At 43.1% G+C, this 15,110-nt stretch overlaps 1 non-coding gene across 1 annotated transcript; it reads right to left on the bottom strand.

Annotated features, from left to right (window-relative positions):
- Positions 1-1,592: 1,592 nt before the first annotated feature.
- On the bottom strand, positions 1,593-1,730 carry LOC114811872. Its single transcript, XR_003759568.1, has one exon. It is a non-coding gene; the product is annotated as a small nucleolar RNA SNORA7 (small nucleolar RNA).
- Between the last annotated feature and the right edge of the window lie 13,380 nt (positions 1,731-15,110).

The following is a 15,110-nucleotide window of genomic DNA, read 5'->3' on the forward strand; positions in this document are numbered from 1 at the left end:
TTATTATTACTTAATCAATCCCACTATGCTCAGGGAACCTGTGAAGTAGATTGGTAGTCCAATCCCCATTTTACAGATGTAAAATCAAGGATCAGAATGGCTGTCCCTGGCTCTCTAGGTTACACATCACATAGAAGGCTCTGAATCGGAATGCACCATCTCCAAGTGCATATCTGTTCTTGGCTGTTCTCTCCCTTCATGCCTGCAACCTCTGAAAGAGAGATTTCAGCCTAACTATACTTGCTGCAAAGTTGAGAAGCCTTTATCATCTAAATATGATGGCGAAGTATCTCCAGACGTGAACTCTATGATGGATTTTCTATAGTTGAGGGTGATCAGAAGCAGCTGATGACACATTTGGAAAGTTGTTACTTCCGATCAGTTTCCCTCACGGCAGGCAGAAGCTGTTAGCACAATCGGCATTTGTACTTTAGGACTTTTTAATGACTTTAGGACTGACTCAGATCATTACGGTGATTTCCAATGCTTCAAACAGATCTCAAAACAATGACATTAGAGCATGTGGCTTAACGGGCAGTTCAAAGTACCCTGGGCCCCCAAGACCAGCCAGTGCTCAACATTGTTGTGAGTGAAGTCAAATAAGATAAAACCAGGGGCATCCGATTTATTACCCAGTTGCTCAGGACCCCATTCTTTGAGTTTAGGGGTTAAAAATCTTCCCAGGCTGTCCAGTTTCTCCTGCAGGCCTCTGCTTCACACCCTCCCCTCCTGAAACTCACCCGAGCACTCACAAGAGCACTCACAAGTCAGCATTAGTTGGCTTGGGGCCTTCAGGACTCGTGAGGATTCTCTCCCTCTCATGAATCCATCACCTTCAGAGTACAGCTAACCCAGGCCCCAAATGGACAGCCCTAGCCAAATGATTCTAGTCACTGACCAATTGAATCAAATGTGATCTGGATGCCCTGGCGACCAGTCCAGATGCCCAAGTATGCCAAACAATTTTAGAGCTGGCCTGGAAAGCCCTACCTCCTCATTTCAGACAGAATATTGCTCTCCCCCAATTCAAAACCTTATTGAAGATATATCTCCTCCAAGAAGTCTTCCCTGACTAAGCCTTCCTCTCCTCTTCTCCCACTCCCTTATGCGCCACTCTCACTTGCTCCTTCATTCATCCTCCCTCCCAACCACAGAGCGCATATATATATATCTGTATTTTATTTATTGATTCATCTATTTATTTATTTTAATATCTTTCTCCCCCTCAAGACTGTATGCTTGTTGTGGGCAGGAATGTATCTGTTTGTTGTTATATTGTCCTCCCTCAAGCATTTAGTACAGTGATTTGCACAAAGTGCTCAATAAATACTATTATACTATACTATAAATACTATGAAGGGGTCTTGTCTTAAGCTGTCGAATCATCTCCTACCCATAGCGGCACCTTGGACACATCTCTCCCAGAATGCCCCACCTCCATCTGCAATCATTCTGGTAGTGTATCCGTAGAGATTTCTTGGTAAAAATACGGAATTGGTTTGCCATTGCCTCCTTCTGTGCAATAAAGCTGAGTCTCGGCCCTCGACTCTCTCCCATTCCTATCTCTAGCGGCCCAGCACAGGGACATCTTGACTTGTAGCAGATTGCCTTCCCCTCGCTAGCCATTGGCCAAGCTAGGAATGGAATGGGTAAGCCCCTGCTTGACTCTCTCTCTCGAAGTCGAGACTGGTAGAGTACTGGAAACTCTCCAGGTGCAGCACTGAGAGGGTGAAATGCTTGGGTGGATACAAGCAAGTTGGGTTGGACAAGACTCTAAGGAGGAAATTAATGACTTATTTTTTCCTCTGAACATATAGGTTGGAAGTGTACATGGAGCTGCTAATGCCAATTTTATAACTTCTTAGAGTAAATCTCCAAGTCATGAGACTACAAACATTCTATGGAGAATTAGGGAGGAGTGTCTTAAAGTAAATAGAATCCTTTTTGCCCACTCCTCTTTCTAGCTATATTAGGAAGGTCACTGCTAATCTAGGTTTCTTGGTGAATTAAATTTATTAAATCACTATTCCAATAAATAAACAGAAGTAATTGTCCTTACTCCAAGACCTCAAAGCGCTTACTGCCTAGGAGCAAGGTGTAGTGGATTCAGCACAGGCCTGAGAGTCAGAAGGTCATGGGTTCTGATCCCTACCCCACCACATGTCTGCTGTGTGACTTTAGGTAAATCACTTCACTTCTCTGTGCCCCAGTTATCTCATCTGTAAAACTGGAATTGAGACTGGGACTATGTCCAACCCAATTTTCTTGTATCCATCCCAGAATTTAGTACAGTGCCTGGCACATAGTAAGCACTTAACAAATACCATTATTATTATTATTGGTCTTTGAGTTGGCCAAATTCAGGGAAGCAGATGTTGATTGTATTCAAAACTGACAGGGAAACAGGCTGACAGCCCCAACTACCTGTGGCTTTTGCCAGTCACCTGACTCCCCTCAAGGGCCTCTCAGCATTGGTATAATGACATTGACTAAAATTGCACTGAATGTTTGGATTTGTCTTATGCCATCGAGTCGTCTCTGACCCATAGCAACACCATGACACATCTCTCCCAGGACGCCCACCTCCATCTGCAGTTGTTCTGGTAGAGTAGCCATAGAGTTTTCTTGGTAAAAATATGGAAGTGGCTTATCATTGCCTCCTTCTGCACAGTAAACTTGAGTCTCCACCCAAACTTCAATTCTCTCCCCTTCCTCTGCTGCCCAGCACAGAGATGTCTTGACTTGTAGCAGATTGTCTTCCACTCGCTAGCCACTGGCCAAGCAAGGAATGGAATGGGTAGAGAAGCAGTGTGGCTCAGTGGCAAGGGCCCGGGTTTGGGAGTCAGAGGTCATGGGTTCAAATCCCGGTTCAGCCGCTTTCCAGCTGTGTGACTTTGGGCAAGTTACTTCACTTCTCTGTGCCTCAGTTACCTCATCTGTAAAATGGGGATGAAGACTAAGCCCGCCGTGGGACAACCTGATTACCTTGTATCCCCCCCAGAGCTTAGAACAGTGCTTTGCACATAGTAAGTGCTTAACAAATGCCATAATTATCATTATTATGCCTCTGCTGGACTCTCCCTCCCATAGTCGAGACAAGTAGAGTACTGGAAACGCTCCAGGTGTGACCCTGAGGTACAATGAAAAGAAAAAAACTAGTTCCCTGCAAGCAAGGAACTTAAACTCAATGCAGGATGATGGCATAAAAAGCTTTACAAATAATCAGAAAAAATAATTGAATGTATAGGTGAATGTATATGGTCAAAGGCTGAGGATGAGACTACCTAAGTCTATAAGTAGTAGAGGTGTCTGATAATACTGTACAGCTCAAAGGATTGGAAATTAACCAGGGAAAGCTCTTTGGAGGGATTTTATGAAGACTGTGAAGGAGGGGAGAGCTGTGTTCTGTTGGATTTGTGTGAGAGGGACTTCTAGCCCTGAGGAACAGAAAATTGGGGAACTTGGGAGCAAAGTACAATTAGAAGATTTGGTAGGCCTATGCCTCCCAGGCCTAGGAGGTTTTTTTGTTTGCTTTTTTAATGGTATTTGTTAAGGACTTACTATATGCAGGGCACTCTGCTAAGTGCTGGGGTAGATATAAGCTAATCAGGTTTGGCACAGCCCATATTCTACATGGACTTTACAGTTTTAATCCCCATTTTACAAATGAGGTAAATGAGGCACAGACAACTAAAGTGACTTGCCCACACTTGTGGGCAGACATGCAGCTGAACCAATATTAGAACCCTCTGACTCCCAGGCCTGTGCTCTTTCCAGTAGATCCAGTAGATCACGCTGCTCAATGTTGAGAAGGAGCATTCCTATCTCTAGCCAGAGATGAGTTTGAGGCTAGAACTTTAGTAATGCCTACTAGATTATAAGCTCATTTTGGGCAGGGAACATATCCGCTAACTCTGTTGTAGTTTACTCTCCCAAGCACTTTGTACAGTGTACTGCACATAGTAATTACTCAATAAATAATAATAATAATAATAATAATAGAAGTATTTAAGCCTTAGTGTGTGCCAGATACTGTTCTAAGCACTGGGACAGATATTAGCAAACTGTGTTGAACACAGTCCCTGTCCCATGTGGGGCTCACGGTCTCAATTCCCATTTTTCAGATGAGATAACTGAACCACAGAGAAGTGAAGTGAGTTGCCCAAGGTCACATAACAGACAAGTGGCAGAGCTAGGATTAGAACTCATCACCTCCTGACTCCCAGGCCGGGGCACTATCCACTGCACCTTGCTGCTTCTATCATTGATTGATTGATTGTGGAAAGAGCCTGGGCTGAGTCAAAGGGCCTGAGTTCAAATCCCAGCTCCACCTTTGTATACTGCGTGACTTTGGGCAAGTCACTTAACTTTTCTATGCTTCAATTTCCTCATCTCTAAGATGAGGATTCAATATCTGTTTCCCTCCTATGGAGACTGTGAGCCCAGTGTGAGACAGGGAGTGTATCAGACCTGATTAACTTGAATCTATACCAGTGCTTAGTTCAATGCTTGGCACACAGTAACCATTCAAAACACACTGTTTTTGTTATCATTATTATTCTCCATTGATTTCAATGCCATGAACCACCAAACAATACCATTTTAGGTGCTTAACAATGGCAATTTGGGAGAGAGAGAGAGAGGCAGACCTCTTTCCCCTCAGCACCAGAGACTCTCACTCCCAATCCTAGGCTGGGGTCCAGTGCAGCTAAAATCGCCAACACGGGCCAACCCCAGGATCTCAACCCCACCCAAGGCTATATCAAATCCTGACTCCTCCCAAACCAACTCCCAGTTACCCACTGATATAGGTCTGCTCTCCCCAGGTGCGGAACTGAAAGCCAAAAGGAGAGAAGGTCTTAGAAGGGAAGCTGGAGGAACCAGTCTCCAACCATCAGTCAGTCGTATTTATAATAATGTTGGTATTTGTTAAGCACTGGTTAACACTATGTGCAGAGCACTGTTCTAAGCATTGGGTAGATACAGGGTAATCAGGTTGTCCCACGTGAGGCTTACAGTTAATCCCCATTTTACAGAGGTCACTGAGGCACAGAGGAGTGAAGTGACTTGCCCACAGTCACACAGCTGACAAGTGGCAGGGCCAGGATTCGAATCCATGACCTCTGACTCCCGAGCCTGGGCTCTTTCCACTGAGCCATGCTGCTCCTCTAATTTATTGAGCACTTACTGTGTGCAGCTCCCTCCCCACCCTCTCAGGGTTGCACCTGGAGTTTCCAGTACTCTACTAGTCTCACCTATGGGAGGGAGAGTCGAGCAGAGCCATACCCATACCATTCCTAGCTTGGGCGGTGGCTAGAAAGTGGAAGGCAATCTGCTACAAGTCAAAACTCACCTGTGCTGGGCAGCAGCAGCAAGGGAGCGTGTCGAGGGCGGAGGCTCGAGTTTACTGTGTGGAAGAAGGCAATGGTAAAGCACTTCCGTATTTTGACCTAGAAAACTCTATGGATACGCTACCAGAACGATTGCAGATGGAGGTGGGACATTGTGGGAGATATATGTCCATGAGGTCACTATAGGTCGGAGGCAACTCAACAGCATAGACAGAACTGTATGCAAAGCACTATACTATGCGCTTGGGAGAGTACGATGGAAAAATATAACAGACACATTCCCTGCCCACAGTGAGCTTACAGTCTAGAAGGGGAGACAGATATTAATATAAATAAATAAAATTACAGATATGTATATAAGTGCTGTAGGGCTCGGGGGAATGAATAAAGGGAGCGAGTCAGGGTGACAGAGAAGGGAGTGGGAGAAGAGGAAAGGAGAGCTTAGGAAAGGAGGACCCTCTTGGAGAAGATGTGCCTTCAATAAAGCTTTGAAGAGGGGGAGAGTAATTGGCTATCAGATATGAGGAGGGAGGGCATTCCAGGTCAGAGGCAGGACGTGGGCTAGATGCCAGCAGTGAGATAGAGGAAACTGGGGTACAGTGAAAATGTTAGCATCAGAGGAGTGAAGTGTGTGGGTTGGGTTGCAGTAGGATAGTAGCAAGATGAGGTAGGAAGGGGCAAAGTGATTGACCCTGCTTCCTTGGTCATCTCGTTCTTTCAACCAGAGAGGGAGAGAGAGAGAGAGAGAGGGGCCCACACACTCATGAACACACAGACATCCCCATTCCATCCACTGTCTCTGAGGGGTGTGTGGCACTGCCAGAGAGGAGATCTCTAAGTTGCCCCATCTCTAGACTGTAAACTCGTTACCCCTCTAGACTGTAAGCTCATTGTAGGCAAGGAATGTGTATACCAAGCATTTTACGCTGTACTTTCCCAAGCCCTTAGTACTGTGCTCTGCCCAAGGTGAGCAGTCAATATATACAATTGATTGATTGATTAACTAGCTGTTCAGTCATGGGAGAGCAATGGAGAACAGTGAGGAGGGTGTCAGAAAGGGGACAATGGATTAAAAAGAGAATTGGGATTACTACCCATCAGGTACCTCCCCTCCCCAGTGAATTCCTGTTTGCAGATAGGCCAGAAACCCAGAAGAAAATGGACCCAAGAACAGGAAATCAAATGTTCTGCTGGTTGTACAACTTCGGTTTACAGCTGAAGCGGTCTCATAAATAGTGCAGTGGCAGGTGTAGTTACTCCAATTTATAGCTGGAGATGCTGACTGACTTATCCAGGGCCAGTTGTTGGCTGGAAAAACTTGCTGTGGGCAGGGAGCGTCACTGTTTATTGTTGTGTTGTACTTTCCCAAATGCTTAGTACAGTGCTCTGCATAAAGTAATAATAATCATAATAATTATTCTTATGGTATTTAAGCACTTACTATGTGCTGAGCACTGTTCTAAGCACTGGGGTATCTGTGGGGCTCACATTTTTTAATCCCCATTTTTCAGATGAAGTAACTGAGGCACAGAGAAGTTAAGTGACTTGCCCAAGGTCACACAGCAGATAAGTGGTGGGGTTGGGTTTAGAACCCACATCCTCTGGCTCCCAAGCCCGGAATCTTTCTACTTAGCCACGCTGTAAGCACTCAATAAATACAACTGAATGAATGAAAAGATTTGCAATACTGTAGGAGTACTCTCCACAGTTCTACAACAGATTAGGTCATTTCGCATTAATCAGGCGAAATCCTTCAATATGATACGATGAACAAGCAGTTTATAGCAGTTCCCGATGGTCTTCATAGTTTTAATTAGTAGGTCGCCCAGTCTTCCGACCTGGGGGAAGCACCAGGGAAGAGGGAGGCAGGACTTTCTGCGAAGCTGTGCAGAAGGAAGGGACTCAGGCTGACCGTGGACACACAGATCATGGAAGATGTGTGTTCAGGGGAGTGGACTGTTCACTAGGGATAAGCAATGAAATGAAATGAAAACGGTTTGTCCGGGTCCTTGGGAGGGACTGTACCCAGCCGGGCTGTTTCACTCATTCATTCAGTCATTCAATCATATTTATTAGGTGCTTGGAGTAGAGGCAAAAAAATTGAGAATGAGGATCAATGAGGAGGCTTGCTTGCTAACCTCCTCATTGATCCTCATTCTCAATTTTTTTACCTCTACCCCAATTTTCATGCATTTTTCATTCCTGAAATGCCCCCCACCATATCACAAGCTGCGCTGCATCTCTCTCCTCTTCAAAGATTTTCTTAAAAAGGCACCACCTCCAAGAGTCCTTTCCTGATTAAAACAATACGATTGAATGAATGAAGCTTCTCATCTTCCTCATCATGCCATCCCTCCAGCCATTTCAGCATCATATCCATTTTTCATTTACCTGCTCATTTGTGCCTGTCATTTATATCAGTCAATAGTATTTAATGAGTGCTTACTCTGTGCAGAATACTACACTAAGCGCTTGGGAGATTACCACTGAGTTAGTAGACATGATCCTTGCCCTTATAATCTAGTGATTAGACAGACAGACAGATAGACACTAAATTTCAGGTAGGGGGAAGTAACAGAGTTTAATGATATGTACATAAGTGGTGAGTACATAAGTGCTTAGGTGACATGGGAATTTCTGGAGTAACAGTATAGGAGGAAAGAGGGTGAGAGGTGAGAGAGAAATTAGGGAAACTCTCTTGGAAGAGATGTGATTTCAAGAGGTCTTTGAAAATGGGGGGAACTGGGATCTGCCAGAAGTGAAGGGGGAAGGAAGGAGGGAAAGCATGAGCAAAGCTGGCCATGGAAGAGAAGAGAATGAGGCAGGACAGATTTCATCAACAAAGGAAAATTCACCATTTTTTATAGTATTTGCTAAGCACTTATTATGTGCCAGGCACTGTACTAAGGAGTGGGGTAGATGCAAGGTAAGGAGCTTGGACACAGTCCCTGTCCCACATAGGGCTCAGTCTTATTCCTCATTTAACAGATGAGGTAACATAGGCACAGAGAAGTTAAGTGACTTGTCCAAGGCCACGCAGCAAACAAGTGGAGGGACCAGGACTAGAACCCAGGTCTCTCAGCCCCAGACCTGTGTTCTTTCCACTAAGCCATGCTGCTTCTCAAGCTCCTCAAAGGCAGGGATCACTCCAGTACCTTTACTCACAATGAGCCTCTCCATCTTTCATTGCTACATACTTCCCAAAAGTCCACAGATACAGTGATTTGTCTCAGGTGTGTTTCACCGTGTCTTCATCATTTGTCTTCCGCTAGGCCAACTGCAAGTCACATCAAGTCAGTTCAAGGTACAACAGCACCATGCAGCAGATAATTGTGACGTTTCCCTGATAATCGTGACGTTTCCCAGTTCTTATCCTGTCCTGCAGTAAAAATCACTTCTGTGCCAATAGACCGGCTGGGTTCCAGGACTCTATTAGTGTTAACCCTGTCTTACCATTTGACACTGAGTAAAGTTTGAGGAAGGGACTGAGAAAATTAGGCACGAAAACAGTCACAACTGGGCCAGATCCAGATTTCCCAGCCACAGAGAAGACTGCCTTTCTTCATCTCTTATCCTCCCGTTTCCCCAAAAATCCCAACATGTCAAAGGGCTCAAGCAGCATGACACAGATAAGCTGCATGGTGCAGTGGATAGATCATGGGCCTGGAAATCAGAAAGTTCCAATTCTGGCTCTGCCACTTGTCTACTGTGTGACCTTGAGCATGTTGCTTCACTTCTCTGGGCCTCAGTTATCACATCTGTAAAATGGGGATTGAGACTGTGATCCCCATGCGGGACAGGGACCGTGTCCAACCCGATTTGCTTGTATACAGCCCAGCGCTTAGTACAGTGCCTGGAACATTGCAAGTTCTTAACAAATACCACAGGAAGCCACCTGAAGACCCTACTGTTGGAGAGGTTGTGCCCCCTCCCCCCATCTTCTGGGCAGGAGTTCAAACCACTGGAAAGTTGGGGGGAAATTCTCACCAAGATGATTTTCTGGGAGCAGTGAGATAGCCAAAAATTGTTATGATCGGTTATCTTTTGCTTGTTAATAAACTTCAGTTGTTGAATTTACCTGTGTTTTCTTGCTCTGATTCGTGTTGTTTCCCTGGATGCCTTTCCTACCCCCACACTCTTCTTTTAGACTGTGAATTCCCCGTGAGCCGGGTGCCAGGCAAGAATTACTGTCCATAAACCTCTCCCCTGAGCTCAGTACAGTGCTACGCAAACTGTAAACACAGAATCCAGAATATTGACTTTTGCTTCTATAGGTGTAGTTTTGATTTTTCTACATTTTGCCTAACAGCTCATAGCAGACTGCTGCAGTCTGATATGTAGCTTTGATCTTCCCCAAGTTAACCATAGTCTATAGTGCTAGATGGATCCTCAAAGCATTATAGATTGATATTCTGGAGGAAGAGATATTTCAATCCGTTTGACTATAATTATAGGTTTCCGTACCACTGATGTGTCATCTGGGTTTTAACCATCTCATTTTCCCCATGGCGGTCGGTTCTTTCTAGACATAGGCTGTGCCTAGCTAAACTCCGAAAACCCATCGAAACCCAGCTAAACTCTGGAGATAGTTAAGGATTCACTGGTGATAGTGAGTGGAGGTCTAGAAGGTCTTAGAAGCATGAAATCTAGAAAATGCTTGATTTCCTGGATAAGCAGAAAATAATTCAAAATATAAATTTAGCAATCAAAAGAGAGGATACAAACTACTTAAGTATGAATTAAGAATTATAGATTAAGAATCATTTCAATATAATTCAGATTTTTTATTAACTGAAAAACCTGTCTTAAGAAAGCAAATGTTTCTTTCGAGAACTCAAATATCCATCTAGAACTTTGAGGATGGTAAGGCTGACTGACTTACGTCTTCTCCCAAAGATGAAATTCTGCTGGCTGACATGTGTCACTTGCCTTACATTTGTGGGGGAAAACATTTTATTTTTCCATTAGATGCCCCAAAGTCATCAAAATGTCTAAATGGGAATTCATGTGACCAATCTGATATTATTCCTTCATTAATACACCCAGGATTTTTCTGCGACGTTCATATGAGGAGAAGATCAATATTAATTGTTCAATCATTAGCCTCCATTGACTAACACGCCATATCTTTGACACAGTAATGAGTTGGGGACAATACTAATCATGACTAGTTGTCTTCATATGACATTCATTTTAAGAGCTACAGAATGTAAAACACACAGAAAAGATTTGAAAATGAACTCACTAATGAAAAAATTAAATTCTTCAGTCTCTTTCCCAGATTCAGGGCCTGCCCTTCCAAGAGACCAAACACTCACTATTACCAGAATGGGAGACTTTCCAAAAACTACCAAGTACTGCAAGGTTCTGATAAGTCTCTAAAAATAGTGTCTCTCATTCAGAATTCAGAATGAAGAACTGCAAATTCAGGTCCAGCAAGAGCACAAAGTTATCAAAACCACCTGAAACAATTTACTGTCAGGATGGACTTGCCCCATGACATTTGCCTTGAGCTGAAATCAGAAAGTTAGGGTGGCCTGAAACTCCAAACTCATTTTATGTTCCTTTAAATTTTTCAACTCTGCCTCTCCTAAATGCCTGACTCTCTTCTCTAGTTCCTGCCTTGGTTTGGATGTTTTTTTATTGTTATCAGTGCTTTAAAATCCATATTTTCTAGACACTATTCTCAATCCTTATACAATACCTGTAATTAGTCTATGGTTCCTCCTCTAGACTATAAGCTCTTTGTGAGCAGGGAACGTTTCTACAACTCTGTTAGTAGAGTTGGTGCTTAGTACAGTGCTCTGCAGACTGTAAGCACTCAATAAATACAACTGATTGTTTTTAAAATAGTTCTGTGGGATGTTGGGTCCCTCTCCCCTTTATCTGTTCTATTTGCCACTGCCTGGAAATTGAAAAAGCTCTATTCCAACTTCTAAATCTACTGTCCTACTGTCTCTTCAGCTTTCTGCTCAATGGCAAGTCAATTCAAAAAAAAACAAACAACCCTAAGCCTCAATTTGAAAGAATATCTGTTATCCCAGTAGAGTTCTAGAAGATGGCGGAGAAGTAGGAGCGGGAAGACTGTTCAGATGTAGCCTTCTGATCTGTGAGAACCATGTATTCTGAATCAGGTAACTGTTCTAGTTTTCAATTCTTCAGGCAAAGATGGATTTCTGTCTCTGAAAAACATTTCTGCAGCTGTACTGATAATTTCTTAAAATAATTCTCAAATGTTTGGCTGGCTTGTTTGCTCAACTGACCTTGTGTTTGCAGGTGGAAGTTGCCTTATTGATTTATAAGGCTTTCAGAAGGAGCAAAGGCATGTATTGTATATTCAAGCTCATTTACAGTAAGAGATGAAATACGTTACTTGTGTAACCGTGATTACCTATCATGACAAATTTAAGGAATTCAACACAATCCAAATGAAAGTACAACCTCAAAGTTATGAGTGGCAAAAGATAGATAGATGGAGGAACTGTTTAATATTGGTGTCATAAAAACATTAATATTTACCAGGCTATGATAGTGTTTTGAAAAAGTCATTTATCTTTCCAGCCAGGTGCTTTATTTCTCACAGTTATTAAAAAAAGAATGACCAGGACTCTCAACTCCAAAACTTCTCTCAGAAACCTGTCACATCATTGTTATTTTAACACAGAAGAAAAGTCACCTGAAAAATAAGAACTCTGCCTAACCAAAACAAAATGCTTCCCCAGAATGATCTGACAAAGCATAGAAGCCTTCCTTAAGTTTTCCAATCTCTAATGAAGTCTAGTGGTTTGTAAATGTGAGAGTAAATGTGTACCTTGCCCTCCAGATGAATGGCTTGGTACACGTCTTGATCATATACTTTCTTCAAATGATAAATTTTACAATATTCATTCTGGTTTATCTGGTTTGTTAGAGGCTGAAATATGTTTTCTGAATCTGCCAGGAAATAGCTAGTGAAGACCAACCAAAAAATCATATCCATAGGATATCGCTAACTAATGTTGGACAACAAAAGTTTATTGAACAGCTGAATTCAGAAAGCTTTTCAGCAACTGTAGCTCTTTTACCGAACTTTAACATTAATAGGGTACATACACATCTGTTGCACGTGTTTGAGATGTTAGCAAAGGACATTAGTCTGCTTCCAAGCAATTACATATTTCTTAGGAATAAGTAAGAAAATCATATTTTATCTTTACAAAACTATATTCTTTGGCCTCCACCTCCTCCAGTTCTCTCCTCAACCCCCTCCGATTGGTTTCCACCTCCTTTACATCATGGAAACTGCTCTCTCTAAGACCACCAGTGACCTCCTTCTTACCAAATCCAACAGCCTCTCCACCACCCTAAGTCTCTTCAACCTCTCAGCCACCTTTAACACTGTGGACCATACCCTATCCCTTGAAACATTATCCAACCTCGGCTTCACTGAGTCTGTCCTCTTCTCAGCTCTCCTCTCTCTCCTGTCACTCCTTCTCAGTGTTCTTTGCTGACTTTCATTCATTCAGTAATATTTATTGAGTATTTACTGGGTGCAGAGCACTGTACTAAAGCACTTGGGAGAGTACAACATAACAAAAAACAGACACATTTCCTGCCCACAATGAGCTTGCAGTCTAGAGGACGAGCTCACATCTCCTCTTCCTCCTACCTTCTGACTGTGAGAGTCCCTCAAGGCTCAGTTCAGGGTCTCCTTCTATTCTCCATCTACATGGAAATCTACTCCATTCCCTTGGAGAATTCATCTACTCTTATGACTTCAACTACTATCACTACATAGATTATTCCCAAATTTATCACTCCAACCCTGACGTCTCTAGTCCTCTGCAGTCTTGGATTTCCTCCTTCCTTCAGGACATCTCTACCTGGATGTCTCACCAACTCTTCAAACTAAACAGAACACCTCATCTTCACCCATAAGCCCTGTCCTCCTCCTGTCTTTCCCATCACTGTAAACAACACCACTATCCTTCCTATCTTACCAGCCTGGAACCTTGGCACTGCCCTAGACTCATCTCCCTCATTCAACCCACATATTCAAATTTGCCACCGAGTCCTGTCATGACATCGCTGAAGTTGCTAAAATACACCCTTTGCTCTCCATCTAAACTGCTACTATGCTGATCCTGTAAGACCATCAATGGGCAGGGATTGTCTCTATCTGTTGCCGAATTGTACATTCCAAGTGCTTAGTACAGTGCTCTGCCCATAGTAAGTGCTCAATAAATACTATTGAATGAATGAATCCAAGCATTTGTCATGGTCCCAACTTGACCACTGCATGAGAAGAAGTGTGGCCTAGGAGCTGTGTGACTATGGGCAAGTCACTTAACTTCTCTGTGCCTCAGTTTCCTCATCTGAAAAATGGGGATGAAGACTGTGAGCCTCACATGGAACAACCTGATTACCCTGTATCTACCCCAGCGCTTAGAACAGTGCTCTGCACGTAGTAAGCGCTTAACAAATACCAACATTATTAACACACGCCTGGGAGTCAGAAAGACCTGGGTTCTAACCCCAGCTCCTCCAATTGCTTGCTCTGTGACCTGGGGCAAGTCACTTTCTCTGTGCCTCAGTTTCCTCCTCTATAAAATGGGGATAGCTGTTCTCCCTCTTACTTAGACTGTGAGCCCCATGCAGAACAGGTATTGTGTCCAACCTAATTAACTTGTACCTACCTCAGCGCTTAGAACCGCATTTAGCACATAGTAAGTAATTAACAAATGCCATTAAAAAATCACCTTCTATCACTCTGTGCCCAAATCACATTTCTAAAAAATGTTCAGTCTACAACTCCCCAGTCATGAAGAAACTTGAGTTGTTGCCCGTCCACCTCCACATCAAATAGAAACTCATTACCAGAAAGTACACAGTCGCAGCCTCTTTCCTTACCTCACTGATTTCCTACTACAGCGCAGCCCTCACCCTTTGCTACTCCAACACCAACATATTCACTGTACCTCGATATCATATATGTCACCAATAACCCCTTCCTCATGCTCCCTCTCTGATCTGGAGCTCCCTCTCCCTCCAAATCCAACAGACCATGACTCTCCCCACGTTCAAAACCTTATTAAATTCACATGTCCTCCAAAAAGCTTTCCCTGATTAAGCCCTCTTTTCCCCTACTCTCTCCTTTCTGGGTTGCCTAAGCACTTAGATCTGTACCCCTTAAACGCTTGATATTCACCTCATTCTCTGCCCCACAACACATATGTACAGATCCATAAGGTATTTATATTAATGTCTGTCTCTCACTCTAGCCTATAAACTCCTTGTGGGCGGGGAATGTGTCTACCACCTCTATTGATTTGTACTCTCCCAAGCTCCTTGTACAGCGTTCTGCACACAGTAAATGCTCAATAAATACTACTGATGGATTTATTTAAAATGACATATTTTACAAGGGGATATGTGTTGGATTGGATTCTAGAAACGATACTGCTATAGTGGAAATTCTTTTTTCTGGATCGATTTCATGAATTTCCACTATAGCAGTATAGTGGAAATTCATGAAATCGATCCAGAAAAAATGGTCAAGGTGTTGGTGACTTGTTCAAGAAAACAAATATGAAGCCTAGAGCTTTTAATGTGATATTTTATTTTGCTCTGGTAGAGACAGTAATTGCTCAACAGCACTGTGGAGGTTTTCAGAGCACCTGTTACTTGTATCACATGTGAAAGTTATTCTCTTCCCTTCACAAAAATCTGCTGTTTTCTCACAAAGACAAATGTTAAGTGCTTATTTCTACTAAACTAGTC

The sequence above is a fragment of the Ornithorhynchus anatinus genome, chromosome 4 (genome assembly GCF_004115215.2).
Source record: "Ornithorhynchus anatinus isolate Pmale09 chromosome 4, mOrnAna1.pri.v4, whole genome shotgun sequence".
NCBI classification, from domain to species: domain Eukaryota; kingdom Metazoa; phylum Chordata; class Mammalia; order Monotremata; family Ornithorhynchidae; genus Ornithorhynchus; species Ornithorhynchus anatinus.